At 41.8% G+C, this 16184-nt stretch overlaps 1 protein-coding gene across 11 annotated transcripts in view; it reads left to right on the top strand.

Annotated features, from left to right (window-relative positions):
- The first annotated feature begins 5128 nt into the window (after positions 1-5128).
- The window catches only part of CCDC91 (coiled-coil domain containing 91), a 319151-nt gene continuing 308095 nt past the window's right edge, over positions 5129-16184 (top strand). Inside the window, exon 1 of one of the 11 annotated variants that reach the window (XM_043531509.1) lies at positions 5129-5199. The gene's annotated coding sequence lies outside the window, so the exon portion shown is untranslated. Of the gene's footprint in view, positions 5437-5470; positions 5490-16184 lie in introns of those variants that run through there. The other 10 variants (XM_037913928.2, XM_043531633.1, XM_037913888.2 and 7 more) reach the window with 10 other exon arrangements.

Raw genomic sequence — 16184 nt, 5'->3', positions numbered from 1 at the left:
GACATAGCCCCTTTCCCATAACATACAGCCTAAAACATCTTCACAATAAAAAGAAAAGGAGTACCTTAGAGACTAACAAGGCTGCTACTCTGAAACTTCACAATAAATTTTCATTTAGGTCTTGGACAGTCTGGCAAGTGTTTTTAAATTGTAATGAGCAGGACTTTTTTTTTTTTTGGCAGATCTTCAGAATGATACAAATAGATTAAAGAAACAGAGTTCTGCAAAGTTTTCAGATATGAAAAATATAAAATTTTGAACTTGTTTATTCCATCTGCAAAAATAACATGGTAACCTCTAAAGAAATAAAATAACACATTTGTAAAGATGCAAAACTCAAAAACTTTATACTTTTAAGTTTACTGTACTAACCCGAAACATTACTGCTTATCAGCCAATAATAGAACTTTACTTTTAATACCCCTGAAAAATATAGTTTCCGACATTAACCCACACACTTTTTAAAGTGAATTTTTGATCCTTACAAAGAGGCCAGCTCAACAGTCCTAATGAATGTCTTCTTCAGTTTACCTAGAGAATAGTAACTGTTACACACCCAGGGTCAGATCCAGATTTATGAATTAGTTGTATCTCCATGCCCTCTAACCTGGATGCCTATTCACTGCTTTGCTGCTGTAGCCACCACTCCTGATCTGCTCACTCACAGCCTGCAGTGTGCAGCCACTCTCAGCTATATTGTGAAAGTGCTGCAGCCAGCCATTCTTGAATTACGCTGCAGGGTCACCCCAACACTCCCAGTCCCAGATTTTCCCCCAGAAATGTGTATCTTGTACTGCCCAGCCCTTCCATGCACAATACATGGTTATATGAAGTTTGTCATTTTATGAATAAAAATGATATGCAACCCTTGCTGATCCAAAATGGAGTTTCCCAAACACTTCAATTCAAACACACTGGATTAGATAAAACAATGAAACAAGTTTATTAACTACACAGACTTTAAGTGAACGCAAGTAACGAGGCATACAAGTCAGAACTGGTTACAAGAAAAATAAAAGTAAAATGCAACTAATGCCCAACTTAACCAACTAGGGTAGCTTCAAAGCAAAGTTTCTCTCACCACATGTTTTAGCGCTACTACTGGCTGAACTTCTTTCAGTGAGACTCCCTCCCCCAGTCCAACACTGCTTCTTTTGGCAGGTGTTGTGAATGCCATAAAGAGAAAGAAAAGAAGAGAATATTTGGGGTATCTGCCCTTCCTTTTTATGGTCGTTTTCCTCCTTTGAGAACCCTCTTCAGACAAGCAACATGGTGACAGGCAGACTGTGTGGATGGGAACCCTGTGCTGTTTCCCTGCTAAAATGTAGATTTTTTTTTTTTGCTTCTGTCCCTTTTTTGCTGAATGAATAGCCACTTAGCAGGTGATGGCTCATTTGACCTTGTTTACACCTGGCTGAGGCTTCAGTTTGCCCTTTTTCTCTGAGGAACTGGTCTGGCAACTCCCCAGACTTGGAATACATCTTAATAACACCATACATTGGAATCTTATACTTTACACACAATGTTGGCACACGTGTTTTACCAGGACAGTAATGATCAGCTAATTATGAGTTTTCAAATAATACCTCACAAGGCATACTTTGTAAAAAAGTTTATTACAATAGTGTGCTAGGGGTGAACACAGTAACAGGTGTTACTGTGCTGACCTGGAAGGTACCACCTCAAGGTCTCAATGTTGGAAAGTACTTATAGACAGAAAATACAGCTCACTTCGGAGGCCACATCACAACCGTTATCTAATAATTATTTTTGCTTATTACCATTCTGGGCCAGAGTTGAACTGGTCACCCAGGAGTGAATGGTTCTGTAAGTGGGATGGCTTGATTTAAATCATAGATTTTAATTTTGTTTTGCATTTGAACTTCAGTTAGTTTTCTAAAGAACAGTTAATACTCATGGCTGGTAAACATTAAAACATGGTGAATTGCAACTAAACACAGTCTTTACGCTGAACTTGGTACTTTTGGATTTCTAGAAGGATAGACTTGTACACAATGTTTTAAGCAATTATAGAGCTTAATGTACATTTATTGAGATTAGAAAATTGTGAGTGATTCTGTGACAGGATGTACTAGGCTGTTCTTGCTTATAATGCATTGCAACCCTGACACACCCAACTCAAAGAAGTGTCATTTGGGAAGAGGGGCAGTGAATTTTGACCTCCAAGCACTGCCTAGAGAAGGCATCCAGGGTACATCTGCACTACACTGTAAATTTGGACTCAGACTCAGGTTTGAACCCTACACACCCTACCATCTACACACAAATATGACTTGGGTTAACAAGCCCTCAGGAATTGGGTTCTAGGACCCAACTGGGATGGGGGTTAGCCGAGTCCCCCTGGGACTCGAGTCAAGCCCTGTCATTTTGCAGTATGCATGTGGCTCAAGCCTGGGTCCCCAGTCTTGTATCTGGAGATTCCGCCAACACTACCCCAAAATCCCGTTTCTCGGCCCCTCTACCCCAAAACTTCCCAATCAATTCTCAGAAACCAGATGCAACCCCACTGTTTTCAAATACAGCTCAAATGCAACTGCTTAGCATTTGCTTTCCACATTGACTGCTCATCTGGAAGCATATTTAACATTCTGTGTCAGCTATGGCCACCGATAGGAAGAACCCTTGCATCAAACATTCTGGTAGCTGGCCAAAGGAACATAACTGAATTCTGATAAATATCTGGTGCAAGGTGAGCAAGACATCCAACTTCTGTAAGAGTGCAAGAAATGATCATGTGTACAAAGACATTTTAAATAAAACTAAGATGCTGAGGATCTTCCAGACTGCTTATCAGTACAGAGAGCAAGTCAAATGGTTTAAAATTGACTACAAAGTGTTCAGGGATAGTAATGGCACCTCTGGGAACTCATCTGCTACTTGCCACTTTTACTAGCAATTTGACTGGGTGCTGAGGGTTTCAGTGAGCACTGAGTGGTGCATGACAATCTGCTAAGCAGGGACAGCACCCTCATAAGTCTGGAGAAGAGAAGACTGAGGGGGGACTTGATAACAGTTTTCAAGTACGTAAAAGGTTGTTTCAAGGAGGAGGGAGAAAAAATGTTCTCTTTAACCTCTGAGGCTAGGACGAGAAGCAATTGTCCTAATTTGCTGCAAGGGCAGTGTAGGTTGGACATTAGGAAAAACTTCCTAATTGCCAGGGCAGTTAAGCACTGGAATTAATTGCCCAGGGAGGTTGTGGACTCTCTGTCATAGTAGATTTTTAAAAGCAGGTTAGACAAACACCTGTCAGGGATAGTCTAGATAATACTTAGTCCTGCCTTGAGTGTAGGGGACTGAATTAGAAGACCTCTCAAGGTCCCTTCTAGTCATATGATAAGAAGAATTGCTTGCTTCTTCTAAAGGGGAGTGCTGGGTGAAGCTGGGGAAGGAGAGTTTCTCCCTTGTCTCAACCACAAATGCTCAGCTCTGGGTCAGAGCCTAACAATCCCATTTCACCTTCAGTTAAAGTGTGTGATATGAACTGTTTATTTTTGTTGTGGAGGGTAAAAGCACAGGTGGCCATTTTGAGATGAATTTCAATTAATTAACAAGGAGCTTGCCGTATGAGATGCTTTGCTTCTTGGTGAGCTCGAACAAAGTCATTTTTTATTTGCTAGATCAATTTTCTACTTGTGATTTGTGTCCAAATGTATTTGGACAGAAATTGGAATTAAATTAGAAACACACAAAACAGCATTTTAAAATAGGTGTTTTTGTTAGTTTGGTGCAATAAAGGAGAGGTCTCTGGGACTAATGTGAGGGCGAGAGCACTAGGGTTCAGTGGGAGAGGTGGAATAGTTAAGGAAGGAAGGGGTCTCTGGAGCTAACGAGGGCTTTGGGGGGTGAAATACATCAGGACAGATGGGGGATCCTTTGGGCTATAGAGGGGGGCTGGAGGGTAAAGGGGGGGGGCTGGAAAAGGAAGCTCCTTGGGGTTGGGCACAGCTGGGATGTCCCATGGGATTTGTGTAACTGAGGGGGGTGGAGAAGTGGGAGTTATTTGCAGGATGCTATACTGGGTTAATTTCAAGGGGAGAACCCTAAGGTACTGGTTGGGGGTATTCTGAGATGGTTCACTGTGGCAGGGAGTGGTAACTATCTCATGGAAAAATGAATAATGCTTAAAAAAATGTGGTACAGATAAAGTGGGATTTATACTTTTTTATTTATTTATTGTCAGCTGCCGTAATTTATTAAAGTAAATGTAATATAATGAAAGAAAACAACAATTTAAATGGATAAAACAGTAAGAAGTTAATGGAGCTATAGCTATGCCTCGCTTACCGCGAGGGCATCTCCGCTCCTCACAGCCACTATGTAAACTACATTGGCATGAGTCTTTAGATCATCCCTCTTCCAGGGTGGGTTGGTCCCCAAGGTCTGTTGGCTCCTTGACCCCTTTCCTGCCTACAAGTGCCTACAGGCTTCCTGCCAAGAGTGCTGCTTGGCGGCGCTCAGGAGAGGCAGCAATATGGACAACGTTGACTGCCACCTGAAGCCCCAGCCCTTGTTGTATCCCCAGCCAGCGGCCCCCTGCACCTCAGAACCAGGCCCCGCAAGAGAAGCTGGGTGCATCGTTGCTGCCCCCCTGCCCTCCAATTTCACTTTACTCACACCGCCATGACAGATGTTCCCAGGTACCCACTACAACCGTCCCGTGTCCCACACCCGGCCAGCCCCGCTGCTGGCCAGCACAGCGCGGGCTGGGGGTGAAGGGACGTGACAGGGGTGTTCATCCCAGTCACCTCCCGCTAGTCCCCTGCTTTAGCGCGGCCCGCAGCGTTGCGCCGGGGCTGAGCGCGCTGGCCGGCAGGGGGGCGCCGTGTCCCGCGCTACCACGGCTGCGGGGGCGGGGGCCAGGTGACACGAGTGGCGCGGGCCCCACCCCAGCGCCCGCATCCCACCGACCTCGTGGGCAGCCTCCTTGGAGGCGCCGAGGCGTCGACTCAACCCCGCCTTCACGGGCCCCGCAGGCAGCGGCTGCCAGTCATTAGCAGGCGGCGGCGGCGGCGCCTGGGGAAACGGGGGGGAGGGGCTATCCGCGCGCTCCAGGTACTGCCTGCCGCTTCCCTGGGCCCGCCAGCTCCAACCGGCTCCGAACGCGCGCGGAACCCCCGAGCCTCGCTCCCAACGCCACGTGACTGGCAGGAGGCGGAGCAACCTGAAAGCCACATCCGGGTGAGAGGCTGCTCTCCGTGTGCGTGCCTAAGGGTGAGAGCGGGTCGCCCGCGTGACAGGGAAGGGTGGCGTTTCCCGGGAAGGTGGCCGCCGCAGCAGTTGCGTCACCTGGGGCAGCTGTACTGAGTAGTGACGTACGTACGTCCGCACGCACGCAGGTAGACACGTATGCCCGGCCCAGGACAGGGGAAGCGGGGGTGGGGGAGGGCATCTGGAGTGAACCACCTTCGGCGACAGGTAATAGAACGTTCGGAACGTTCTAAATCCCAACGGTTTCAGCGGCTCCGAAGGTGCGGGGGGAGGGTAGTTTCTTAGGCAGGCGGGCGGGGGTGAGGCCAGTCCCTGCGTCTTGGCTGGGAACCTGTTCGCCCCCTGGGTTGGCTCTGCTGAGTTCAGTTTGCCAGGCGCTTCAGTGGGGGAGTTCAACAGCTCCCTGAGCAGCCTGGCTGAGCCTGAAGGGGGTGTGAGGTACCCCAGCTCACTGGCCCCCTCCCTCTCCCACAGCTGGGGCAGGCGTTGGGCAGGCACCTGCAGGGCACGAGCCTAGCTGCTGTTGCAGGTGATGGCTTCATAAGGGCTGGTCTCCTGTTCCTGTCCATTTCTGCAACAGGGTGCTGCGCCCCCGCCTACTAGTGCTGCCAAGGACCCCACGCCAGGGCAGGCATGCCCCTGGTTCTCACAGACCACCTGGAGGAAGGGAGGTTACCCAGTGAGGTTGACAGTATTTCACTGGAACTGCAAAATCCTTCATCCCCGTGTGCCTTAAAATTAATATTCCTCAGTGTGGTAGAGTGGTTACAGTGTTAGCCTGGGAGTCTGGAGACCTGGGTATAATTTCCTGCTCTGCCACAGACTTCCCTGCATGACCCGGTACGAGTCCCTTTGTCTTTCTGTGTCTGTGTTCCCTCTCTGTAAAGTGCGGATAATTGTATGTACTTCACAGAGGTGTTGTGAGGATACACGCTAAAGGCTGCGAGGTGCTCAGATACTGTAGTAATGGGCCGCCCTTCTTCCCTACTCAGAATACTGATAGCTGGCAGTTTGTCTGTTTCCTTGAAATATTATTTTAGTGCAGAAGGTGAGGATGGCCTTGAGGCATCAATTTCCCTATTGGTGGAATGGGTGGGGCTAAAATGAGTGACAAATCCACTTTGGCAAATAGGGAACTTCCCTACCACATGGTGGGTAGGATGGTAGGTGCTAAAGCCATCAATTTATGAAGACTTTGTAGATTTCTAGAACTTAAGGCAGAGAACCATTACTCGCCAACGTGTCTGCTGACGGATGTTTATAATACCCCAGTCCATTGTAGCAAAGTGAGGCTATCAAGATCCTGGTCAGTTTTGCTCCTGTTCACAATAGCTGTGAAACTGCCAATGATCATGTCAGTTTCACTTTGTTGCTAGTTAGCACTGCTAACAGTAGCAGAGACCTTCCCTAAAACTTGCAAGCAGTGGCAAACGGGGCCTATGGGAGTGGCAGAATAATCAGGAGGTTCTGGTTGCAGAAGATGAAGTCAATTCTGTAATGCTTCAGCCAATCAGTATTTTCACTTCTGAGTGTTGGCTTCCTAGTGAAGTGAATCTCAACAGACTGGTAATGATTTTTGGTCTCTAAAGGCAGAATTTTCCAGTCCTTTACTTACATTTACATATCAATATCTGACTTTAACTGCTGCCCTTGGAACTTCCCTCTCACTTCTTTTTGACTCTGTCTTCAGTCATGGCTCTTCTCTCTGGACTACTTTGCTTGCCTTGTGGGTATTCTTTCCAATGTCTCTGTTCAGTCCAGTCCAGATCAGAAATATATTGTTTGGTAGTTTGCCTCAATGCTTCAGTGTGGTTTTGGTCGGCACCCATATTTCAGTGCTTCTATGACCAGTTTTCAGCACTTCAGTTCTTGTCTTTGTGCTTCAGTGCCTGTTTTTGAGCACTTTGTTGCCTGTCTCCATGGTTAGTTCAGAGTATTTTGATGCCAAGTTTTTCCCAGATGTTTTGCACTCAGGTGTCTGTATTGTTGATGGTTTCCATGGTTGGCTTTATCACATCAGTGCTTGTGGGTAAGTACTTAAGCACCAGTTGGCGCAAGTGGTTTTGGTATTTGGTTGCATTGTTTTTACTCAGTTTCCTCAACTATTAAGGCAGAAAGATGACTGTTGAGACACTTTAGCTGCTTCAAAGGCTATCTGAATGGTAGAACCAGATCAGTAGTGAATGAGTATGTCTGCTCTGCTGCATTTACAGTTTAACAAGCAAGTACAGAGGTGTCCAGTGTGCAAGCATTTGCCACTTTGGTAATGAGGAAACATGGGGAACATCTTCTTTTCAAGGCATCCTAGGGAAACCCCCCAAAGTCTGGCACAAAGTCATCCTAGACTGCTTCAAAAGGGAAGCTGCTGAGTACAGTGTGTTTGTACCATCTGCATCAACACAAACCTAGCTTCCTCCTGATATGTCCTTGAAAGTAGGTTCACCAACAAAAAGCCCTGTGCTGCCACTCTGATAAGGATATGTCTCCATTACCCACTGGATCGGCGGGCAGAGAGCAATCCAGCGGGGATAGATTTATCGTGTCTAGTCTAGATGCGATAAATCGACCCCTGAGCGCTCTCCCGTCGACTCCTGTACTCTAGCGCCGTGAGTGGTGCAGGCGGAGTCGACAGAGGAGTGGCAGCAGTTGACTCACCGCAGTGAAGACACCACGATAAGTCAATTTAAGTACATTGACCTAAATACGTCGACTTCAGCTACGTTATTCAAGTAGCTGAAGTTGCGTAACTTAGATTGATCCCCCCCACAGTGTAGACCAGGGTTATATGCCAGAACTTTGAGACTTCAGGTCTCAATGTTGAAATCTTTGATGCTGAGTTCTCATGTACCTGATGAGGTGGATCCTTGACACAAGAGATTGAGGTAGGGGGTATTGAGAGAGAAACCACTACTTTATTCTGACACACTGCAGTCATATTCCTGTAATCCAGTCAGCTCCGCTTCTGGAATTCCTGCTGATGTGTATTCCCACCTTGGGGGATAAAACAGTGATTCATGATATTACTATCTGCTACAAGGCTGACATTTTCCCAATAACAGCTTTGAGGCATTCCTCTTGTCCTTCACTTGTCTGGAGCTCTCAGAGCAGTTTGAATCCTTTTTATATGAAAGTTGATACCTGCTCCTGTGGAGTTTCCTCCTTGGCACATAAAGCTCCGGCTTTGATGCCAGCCCCTTCGTGCCTCTTATGTTGGGATTCCGGCACAATGACTGCTAGAACTTCATGAAGCCTTTGTGATGTTCCAGGTCCTTCCACTGAGTAGACAATTTCAGATGCTTGTGTGGTGCAAGTTGAGGTTCAGGAGGAAAAATATAACTAGATGGAGTCATAAGTGCCAGAGGATTCCTCTGATGCTAAAAGTAAACCAAGGCAGAAAAGCAACTGGATAAAAACCTTCCGGGCAGGATCCAGCCTTCTCCCAATTTTTACAGAAGCTGCTAAGACATCTAAGTTTGATGTCTCTGAGGAGTTGGCTGATTCCTACAGCCTTTGTGAAAGTCATCTGCCAGAAGGACTTAAAACAGCAACTGGAAAAAGTTTGTGGTGTGGTGCAGACCAACCCCCATTAACTTCCAAACTTATATTGCATAAATATTTCTTGTCACATTCTTCAACTGAGTCTATCCAAATTTATTTGACAGCTATATCAGCCTATTGTGCACTGGTAGATAAGTGTTTCTGTAGATCTTTATTGTCAGATTCATTCAGGGCTTGATCCTTTTTCAAATGCCTATATTAAAAAGCTCCTTCCGTCATTGAGTATTAATGTGGTGTTGATGAAACTCCTTTTGAACTCGTTTCTTACTTGAAGGGTCTTATTTCTGGTGCATGATCTCCATTTTATAGAGTGAATGAGTTTAATCAACTTTGTCATACATTTATTTCTTTTAGAATAGCAAAATTTATGAATGTTTTGTATTTGTTTGCATCTTTCAGGCATCCTGCATAACATCTGGAATTGCGAAGGAAGTATCTTCTCCCTCACTGTGTTTGCAAAATAAATACAGAAAATCTTATTGGCATTGGCCCTATTGTTTCTGCCTGTCAGAGTTTTTTATTTTCATTTGGTTTTTCTCTTGGACATCACTTGAGCCACGCACCTGATTCCCAGAATTGAGAATCTTGGAGGGATGCTATTTTTATCTTAAGATATCATTCCAATAGGCTTCATATTCACCTGCCCATTCCCCTCAGAGTTTGGGAGTAATTGCTCTAGAAATTTTTTTTTTTTTTTTAATTTTAAGCAGTAGGTTTTTTTGTTGTCCCCCCCCCCCCCAAATGTTTTGTTTTAATTTAGTGGTTTATTTAGGGAGACTGTGCCTCCAGCTCATTAAGAAACTGACTTGGAAGAGAAAAGGTTAAATTCGGAGAGTTGCGTGGGCAGGAGAGCCGTCAGAAGTTGGGGGCTGGCTTAGATTCCATCCTGCTACTGCTCGTCTTATGGACCAAAAGTTGTTAAGATCTTGAGGCTTTCTGCTTGTCTCAGCCTAGGGAATTAAGATTTAGGAGTGTGAATCTTATTGGAATGATATCTTCAGAGAAGCTGACTTAAATATCTGTAAGTTTCCCTTTCAGCAACCAGAGCGGGCATTTTGAATTTTGACTTCATAATTTATTATGCCTACTTGCTAGAAGCTTGTTAAACAGATGATGTTCCTAGGCAATGTTTAGGGAAAGCCTCCTGGTAGAATTACTAGCACTCTACACTTTCCCCTCAGCTGGGTGTGGGAGCTGCTTACCAGGACCTTGCCTGTAGGTCTGAGAGTAATCTTTCATATTGGCCTCAGGCTAGTAGGTGTAATTTAGTAAATTTTTCAAGCCATGGAAACAGGGTTAATAACAATGACTTATGGAACTGATGAGCCCTAATTTTAATAAATCTCTTTGGGAGAAAGTGGTATATAGAATACTATTATCTATTTTTTTTGAGATGGGCTTTCAAATCCTCATAATGGTACTATATACGCTAAGTGATATAAGTAGCAACTTAATTCTAAAAGTCAGGCTGACATTACCTCAGGAAAAAAGTCAAGCCAGGCTTAAAGAGAATATTTTTGTTCTTAGTCTATGAAAGTGATCAAAACATATGAGGAAAATCGGCACAGGAAGGATAACATGCTTTCTTTCCCCCGGATGATTCAGTTGTCTCTATTGAGGGAGACAGCCTGGAAAAAGTGGCTAATAGCTGTTAATTTCTTGACAGTACAAATACAGCTAACAGAAAACACATTGTAGATCTCCATTTTCAGGTCATATGTGATTTTTTTTTTTAAGTATGAAAATCTTTTTTGTTTTAATCTGAGGTATCTTCAAGCATACCCACATTATTGTGACAATTGGGAATCTAAAATCCAAAACCTTATGGCAGTCATGCAATACTAACTTTCCACTGATACTACACAACCTTTGATTTCTCAGTCTAGAAGGATTAAAAATCTGACTTTGAGGTTGTAAATAAAATCCAGAGGTTTTAAAACTATTGTTATAGAATGCTGATGATGTGTTTAGTGCTGAACAAGGAGACAGGGTTTGAGACCTTTTAGTCCACTGGTTCCCAACCAGGAGTACGCATACCCCTGGGTGTACTCACGGTCTTCCTGGGGATACTACCAACTCATCTAGATGTTTGCCTGGTTTTACAACAAGCTACATAAAAAGCACTAACAAAGTCAGTACAAACTAAAACTATTTCATACAGACGATTACTTGTTTACAGGGTGGATTTAATGTAAATCAAATTGATTTAAATCACTAGTCAGGGAGACTGGATTTAATCATGGATTTCTACGTAAAAGTGCGTTCTTGTTGTTATAACTATAAAACATATTCTTCACAACTCAGAGATTGATGTAGGTTTCATATTTAGAAGGTACACACTACATTTTAAAGTGATTTATTTTGAAAACTTTTCTGATTAGTTTTACAGCTATATCAGAAAATGAATGATTGTTTGGTTATTTCATTTCAAAGATAATTGAAGCAGATATTTATGAAGTCATTGGGAGGTGAACTATCTCCAATTCAACATGTTAATCATTAATATTTGGAGGATTTTCTTGACATGCTGTATTAGGAGGAGAACATCACCAGACAGACATTTAAATTGTTTTATTTAACTAAAACAACAACGTTATGTATTCTGGATTTTTTTTCTTCAACAGCAAACATATAATATTATAACAAAACAAGCATATGAATTTTTGAATTTAAACATTCAAGTTTTTTTAAATCATGTTTTTGTTAAAATTGTTTAATTAGAATAGTTAAACAAAAGTTTGAAAAAAAAAATCGATCATCGATGTCAGCCAGGTCAACATGAGAAACTTTAAATGTTAGCTTCTGCAGCTAACTCAGTCGTCTTCACCTTCATTTTCCTGTTTGTTCATAATCTGGAAAAGAAAAACAAGTTTTCCTGCTTTTTCAGGACCCAAACGACTTCTCAATTTGGAATGAATTAGTCCAAAGGTAGAAAATATTATTCTTTCTACACTGGTAGAAGAAACTACTGCTGTTAAAAGTGAGATTATAACTTCAACAGTCTCTGAATCCAAGTGCTTAAGTGACTTCCATCAGTTCACTGGTGTGACTTTCTTTAAAACATCATCAACAAACATATATTTCTTGAATGGTTCTTATTCCCAAACTGGGTCTCTCTTATGGCCTGCTGCCATTTTTGGTTTTCCCTTCTAGTGACAGAATGGTATGGTAGATCTCAAATCAATGAAGGCTATGCTCAGACCTCAAGACTTCTGGAATATGCTGCTCAAACAGTTTCACTTTTGTTTCTACTGCCTGTCCCTCTGTTCTCACATTTATCTCCAGACTTCTCCTTGTCCAGATCTGTTCTGCCCCCAACAGTGTTCTATTCATTGAACTTTTTGAAACTTTGCACTTTTAGAGAGAGGTAAGGGATTGACTCTATGTACACAAATTTGCAGAGGGACAATAGGGTTGAGGTCTGTTATTTCTCACCTCTATATATTATTTATTTAAAACATTTTTGCTGTTAACAAGGATGTTATCTCTGGAGACAGATCCACAGATTGAGAACTGCAAAATTTAGCATCTCTGATGGTACCTTCTAGATTGAGCACTGAGTCCCATTGGGTATATATAGACTATTTAAATCTTTCCGCAGGAGCCTCTGGAACCCATAAGATTGGGTCCCTAATCCATGAACTATTGGAACTCATTTACAAAACTTTTCTTAAATGTTACATGAATATGTCATCTCATACTATAGAATTAGAATGTATAATCCCTAGTCCATGATGAGATGTCTCTGAGCTATAATGTATCTTTCTTTAGATAGGTTTTTTCCTCAAAGCATTTTATAAAAAAAATCTGATTTAAATAAAAAAATCATTGATTTTTATCCACCCTGCTTGTTTATACTGCTCTATATACTACATACTGAAATGTAAGTACAATATTAATATTCCAGTTGATTTATTGTATAATTATATGGTAAAAATGAGAAAGTAAGCAATTTTTCAGTAATAGTGACACTTTTTGTATTTTTATAAGCATTTTGTAAGCAAGTAGCTTTTAAGTGAGATGAAACCTGGTACACAAGACAAATCAGACTCCTGAAAATAGTCTGGAAAGGTTGAGAGCCACTGTTTTAGCCTATCCTTGGAAAAGTCGCTTTATATAGATATGTGGCTTGATGTCCCTTAAATTACTAATAATGTAGTGTGATTTTTAGGGCTAATCCATTCAGACTTTCAGGTGTAGTCAAATATAAGTCCACTCATCCTTGTTGCAGCCCACATCTTAGTAGAGAACTTGTCGCCAAGAACACTACCTTTCTGAACTGGAATTCCATAAAGTCCCTGTGGCAAATATATTTGCCACAGGGACTTTATGGAATTCCAGTTCAGAAAGGTAGTGTTCTTGGCGACAAGTTCTCTACTAAGATGCTGCTTATACACGAAAGTAATATTAGGAAATTATTTTTAGGTGTCTTTAGTGAGAGAATTAATCACATTGTCTACTCTTGCTCTTAATTTTGTTTCTTTCTGTCCCAAAATCTGTTTCCTCTTTCCTCTTCTCCCCTGCCCATTCCTAGAAGCCACCTGGACTTCTCCCTCTGCATGTACTTCTCTGTTGCTCACCTTCTGTGACCATGCCTGGTTGCCTTGTTTCTTTTCCCCATGGCCCATGGATATTCTTTTACTGCTACCTGGCATTTCGAGTTCCACAGGTGGCAATGGTTGCTATGGTGGCTTCTGTTTCCTCTCTTTTCCTTTTATACAACAGTAGCCCCAGTAGAAATGGAGAAGAGCCAGCATCATGTGATCAGCCAGCAAACAGCAGACCCTTAGTGGTCTGTAGATCACAGTTTAGACAAAGGCAACAATATTAACAGCTTTATTCTCTTCTTTGGAAACAAAGTATGTGTGTATATTGAGGTGGGAAAGGATGCCCTAAAAGCAAGCTCTTAGGAAAAGCAGCAGGTCAGAAAAATACTATTTTTTGAGAGCTGTGACCTTTTACTGGGACCATTGCCTGTGCTTCCATTAGGCGGCTGGGAATTTATGTAGGGACTTCTCTTAATGTGTTGGGTGTGTTCATTTTGGGAAGCTGGACCTCTACCTCATTGCAATAGGGAACATCTGTTTGAACATATTTATCCAAAGTTTAAAATACTGTGTTTTACACTGATGCATCACATCTCTCATGACCCACTTTTGTCATGATGCCTGCAGGACATTACCCAACTAATTTTGGCTAGGGTCAGAGTCTCTTAAGGATTATTTATTTTCTTTATTTTTTAAAAAGTATATGTGATTGTATGTTTTATTCCTCTCTTTCACCCTTTTGTATATTGCTTCTTTTCTTAGATTATGAACTTTACAGGTTAGATTGTGTGGATGGCACTTAATTCAAGGTGGATACTACTGGAATAGTAATGATTATTAGATCACCAGGACTGAAGATAGCGCTGTTGAGTTTATAGCTTCAACAGCTATTCCACATTAAGCCCCCCAAAACACTTACGGGCATGGTGAAGTGTAACCAAGTAACCCCTTTGCTTTCAGTTAAGCAAGTCCATAAGTATTTGTAGGTTCTGGACCAACCCCCCTTTTTTGGTGGGGGGTGGGGTTAGGGGTCCATGGCAGTTTCTTCTGTCTGTTGCTTTCTATACTGGCTAAGCTTAGTTTTTGTCACCATTAAATGGCATTTACTGGTCTGGCCCTTTAAAATGCCCAAGTCCCTTTGAAATCGAGTCATTTCGGTTATATGTCCAATTTTTTGTATTTGATACCATTGTCTTTGTACTCTGATTAGAAAACAATGTATTCCAGAAAGCATTTATTCAGCATTTCTAGTATGTAATAGCCAAGTCGTAACAAGCTGTTCACTCAGTAAAGTAGGTAAAAGGAGAATACTTAAATTTTCTGTCCTCCTCTATGCCTTCATGTATAGATAAATGTATGGAAAGTAATGCAATCAAACCTTCAGACAGTTAGGATATTTCATTTTGCTTTGTGGTCTCATTAACTCAACACTATACGTTTTTTGAAATAACACACATAGGGTTTATAAATTTTCAAGTTTGTTTCTAGTTAAATAGCTTTTAAGAAGTTTTGATCCGGTCTTTTACACAGTACTATGTTACTCATATACTGACATGTACTGCTGTTCACTCTTGAGGCTTGTCATGATTGCATTGTTAACTCAAGCTATAAACTTGAGTTTTGCTCCTAACCTGACTCCTGTCCCCACGCACATTGCTAGCTCAAATTAAGTGGCATTGTAAGCTTGAACTAGGTAGGGGGATATGTAGTGCTGCTGATGCTGGAGCTAATAATGCAGTGGGGATATGGTAGCTTAAGTTATGACTAGAGCTCAGTAATTAACTGGTTTTTCAGTTTGGTGGCCTAGCTGAAAAATCAAAACATTCAGTTTAAGATCGAACCAAAACAGAAACTTTTCAGATTTCTCATTGAAACAAAAGTTGAAAAATTTGTTTAGGGTCGAACAAAATGTTTTTGGTGGTTAAATGTTTGTTTGTTTGTTTGTTTGTTTGTTTTTTTTTTTTTAAATAAAAGTAAAGGAATTCCAAAATGAAACTTCTTTCCAAAACAAAAAAAATTAAAAACGAACCATTTTGACGTTTGCAATTTTTTTTTGTTTGATGGAAATGATCTGCCAAAATTGACCAGAATTTGCAAATTGTTTGGTTGCCCAGAATCTGCATTTTTTTCACGAAAAAACTATTTGCACTAAAAAATTCACCCAACTTTAGTTACATATCCCCATTGTCTGCTAATCCAATCATTCTGGGTAGCTCCAGTGTTGTTTCACAATGTGGTCACTCTCACTTGAGCTAGGCTCAAGTGAAGTAATTTGAGTATACTAACTTGAGGTAACAGTTGCAGTGAAGATAAGTCCTTAGACATAAGTTTTTCATTTGTTGTATTAGGACTAATGGTTCTGTTACAGAGACTTCCTGCTCGGTAGGAGTCCAATTCTTGCACCAGCGTTATAGCACATATGGTCCTTAGGGATTTTTTTTGTTTCCTATCGTGCTGTTATTACCAGCATGGAAATGAGAGCTAATCTTAAGATTTTAGTTGGTGGTCTCAGAATCAGAAGCAGTCACTGTTGAATGATTAACCATATTATGTAGATGAACAGTTGGATAAAATGTGAATGCAATTACCTCTGTTGTTTGATTCAATGTCACTCTAGTAAAATTACCAAATTTTATAAATATGCCAAATATGAACTATTAAAACAAAAAAGTAACACTCAATCAAAATAAAATAGATGAATCCTTATATTTAAAACAAAACAGACAAATCCACACTGTTATTGTCAAAGGTATTGTTGACTGTAATCAGATGCTCTTAGATGTGGATCCTGCAAACATTTCTGCATTTGTTTAAACTTACTATCATGAGTGGTCTCATTGAAGCCAGTGG

Source organism: Chelonia mydas, chromosome 1 (assembly GCF_015237465.2).
Source record: "Chelonia mydas isolate rCheMyd1 chromosome 1, rCheMyd1.pri.v2, whole genome shotgun sequence".
In the NCBI taxonomy this organism is placed as follows: Eukaryota; Metazoa; Chordata; order Testudines; family Cheloniidae; genus Chelonia; species Chelonia mydas.
The sequence above is the reverse complement of the archived record's forward strand: the minus strand, read 5'-3'. Positions and strand labels throughout refer to the sequence as shown.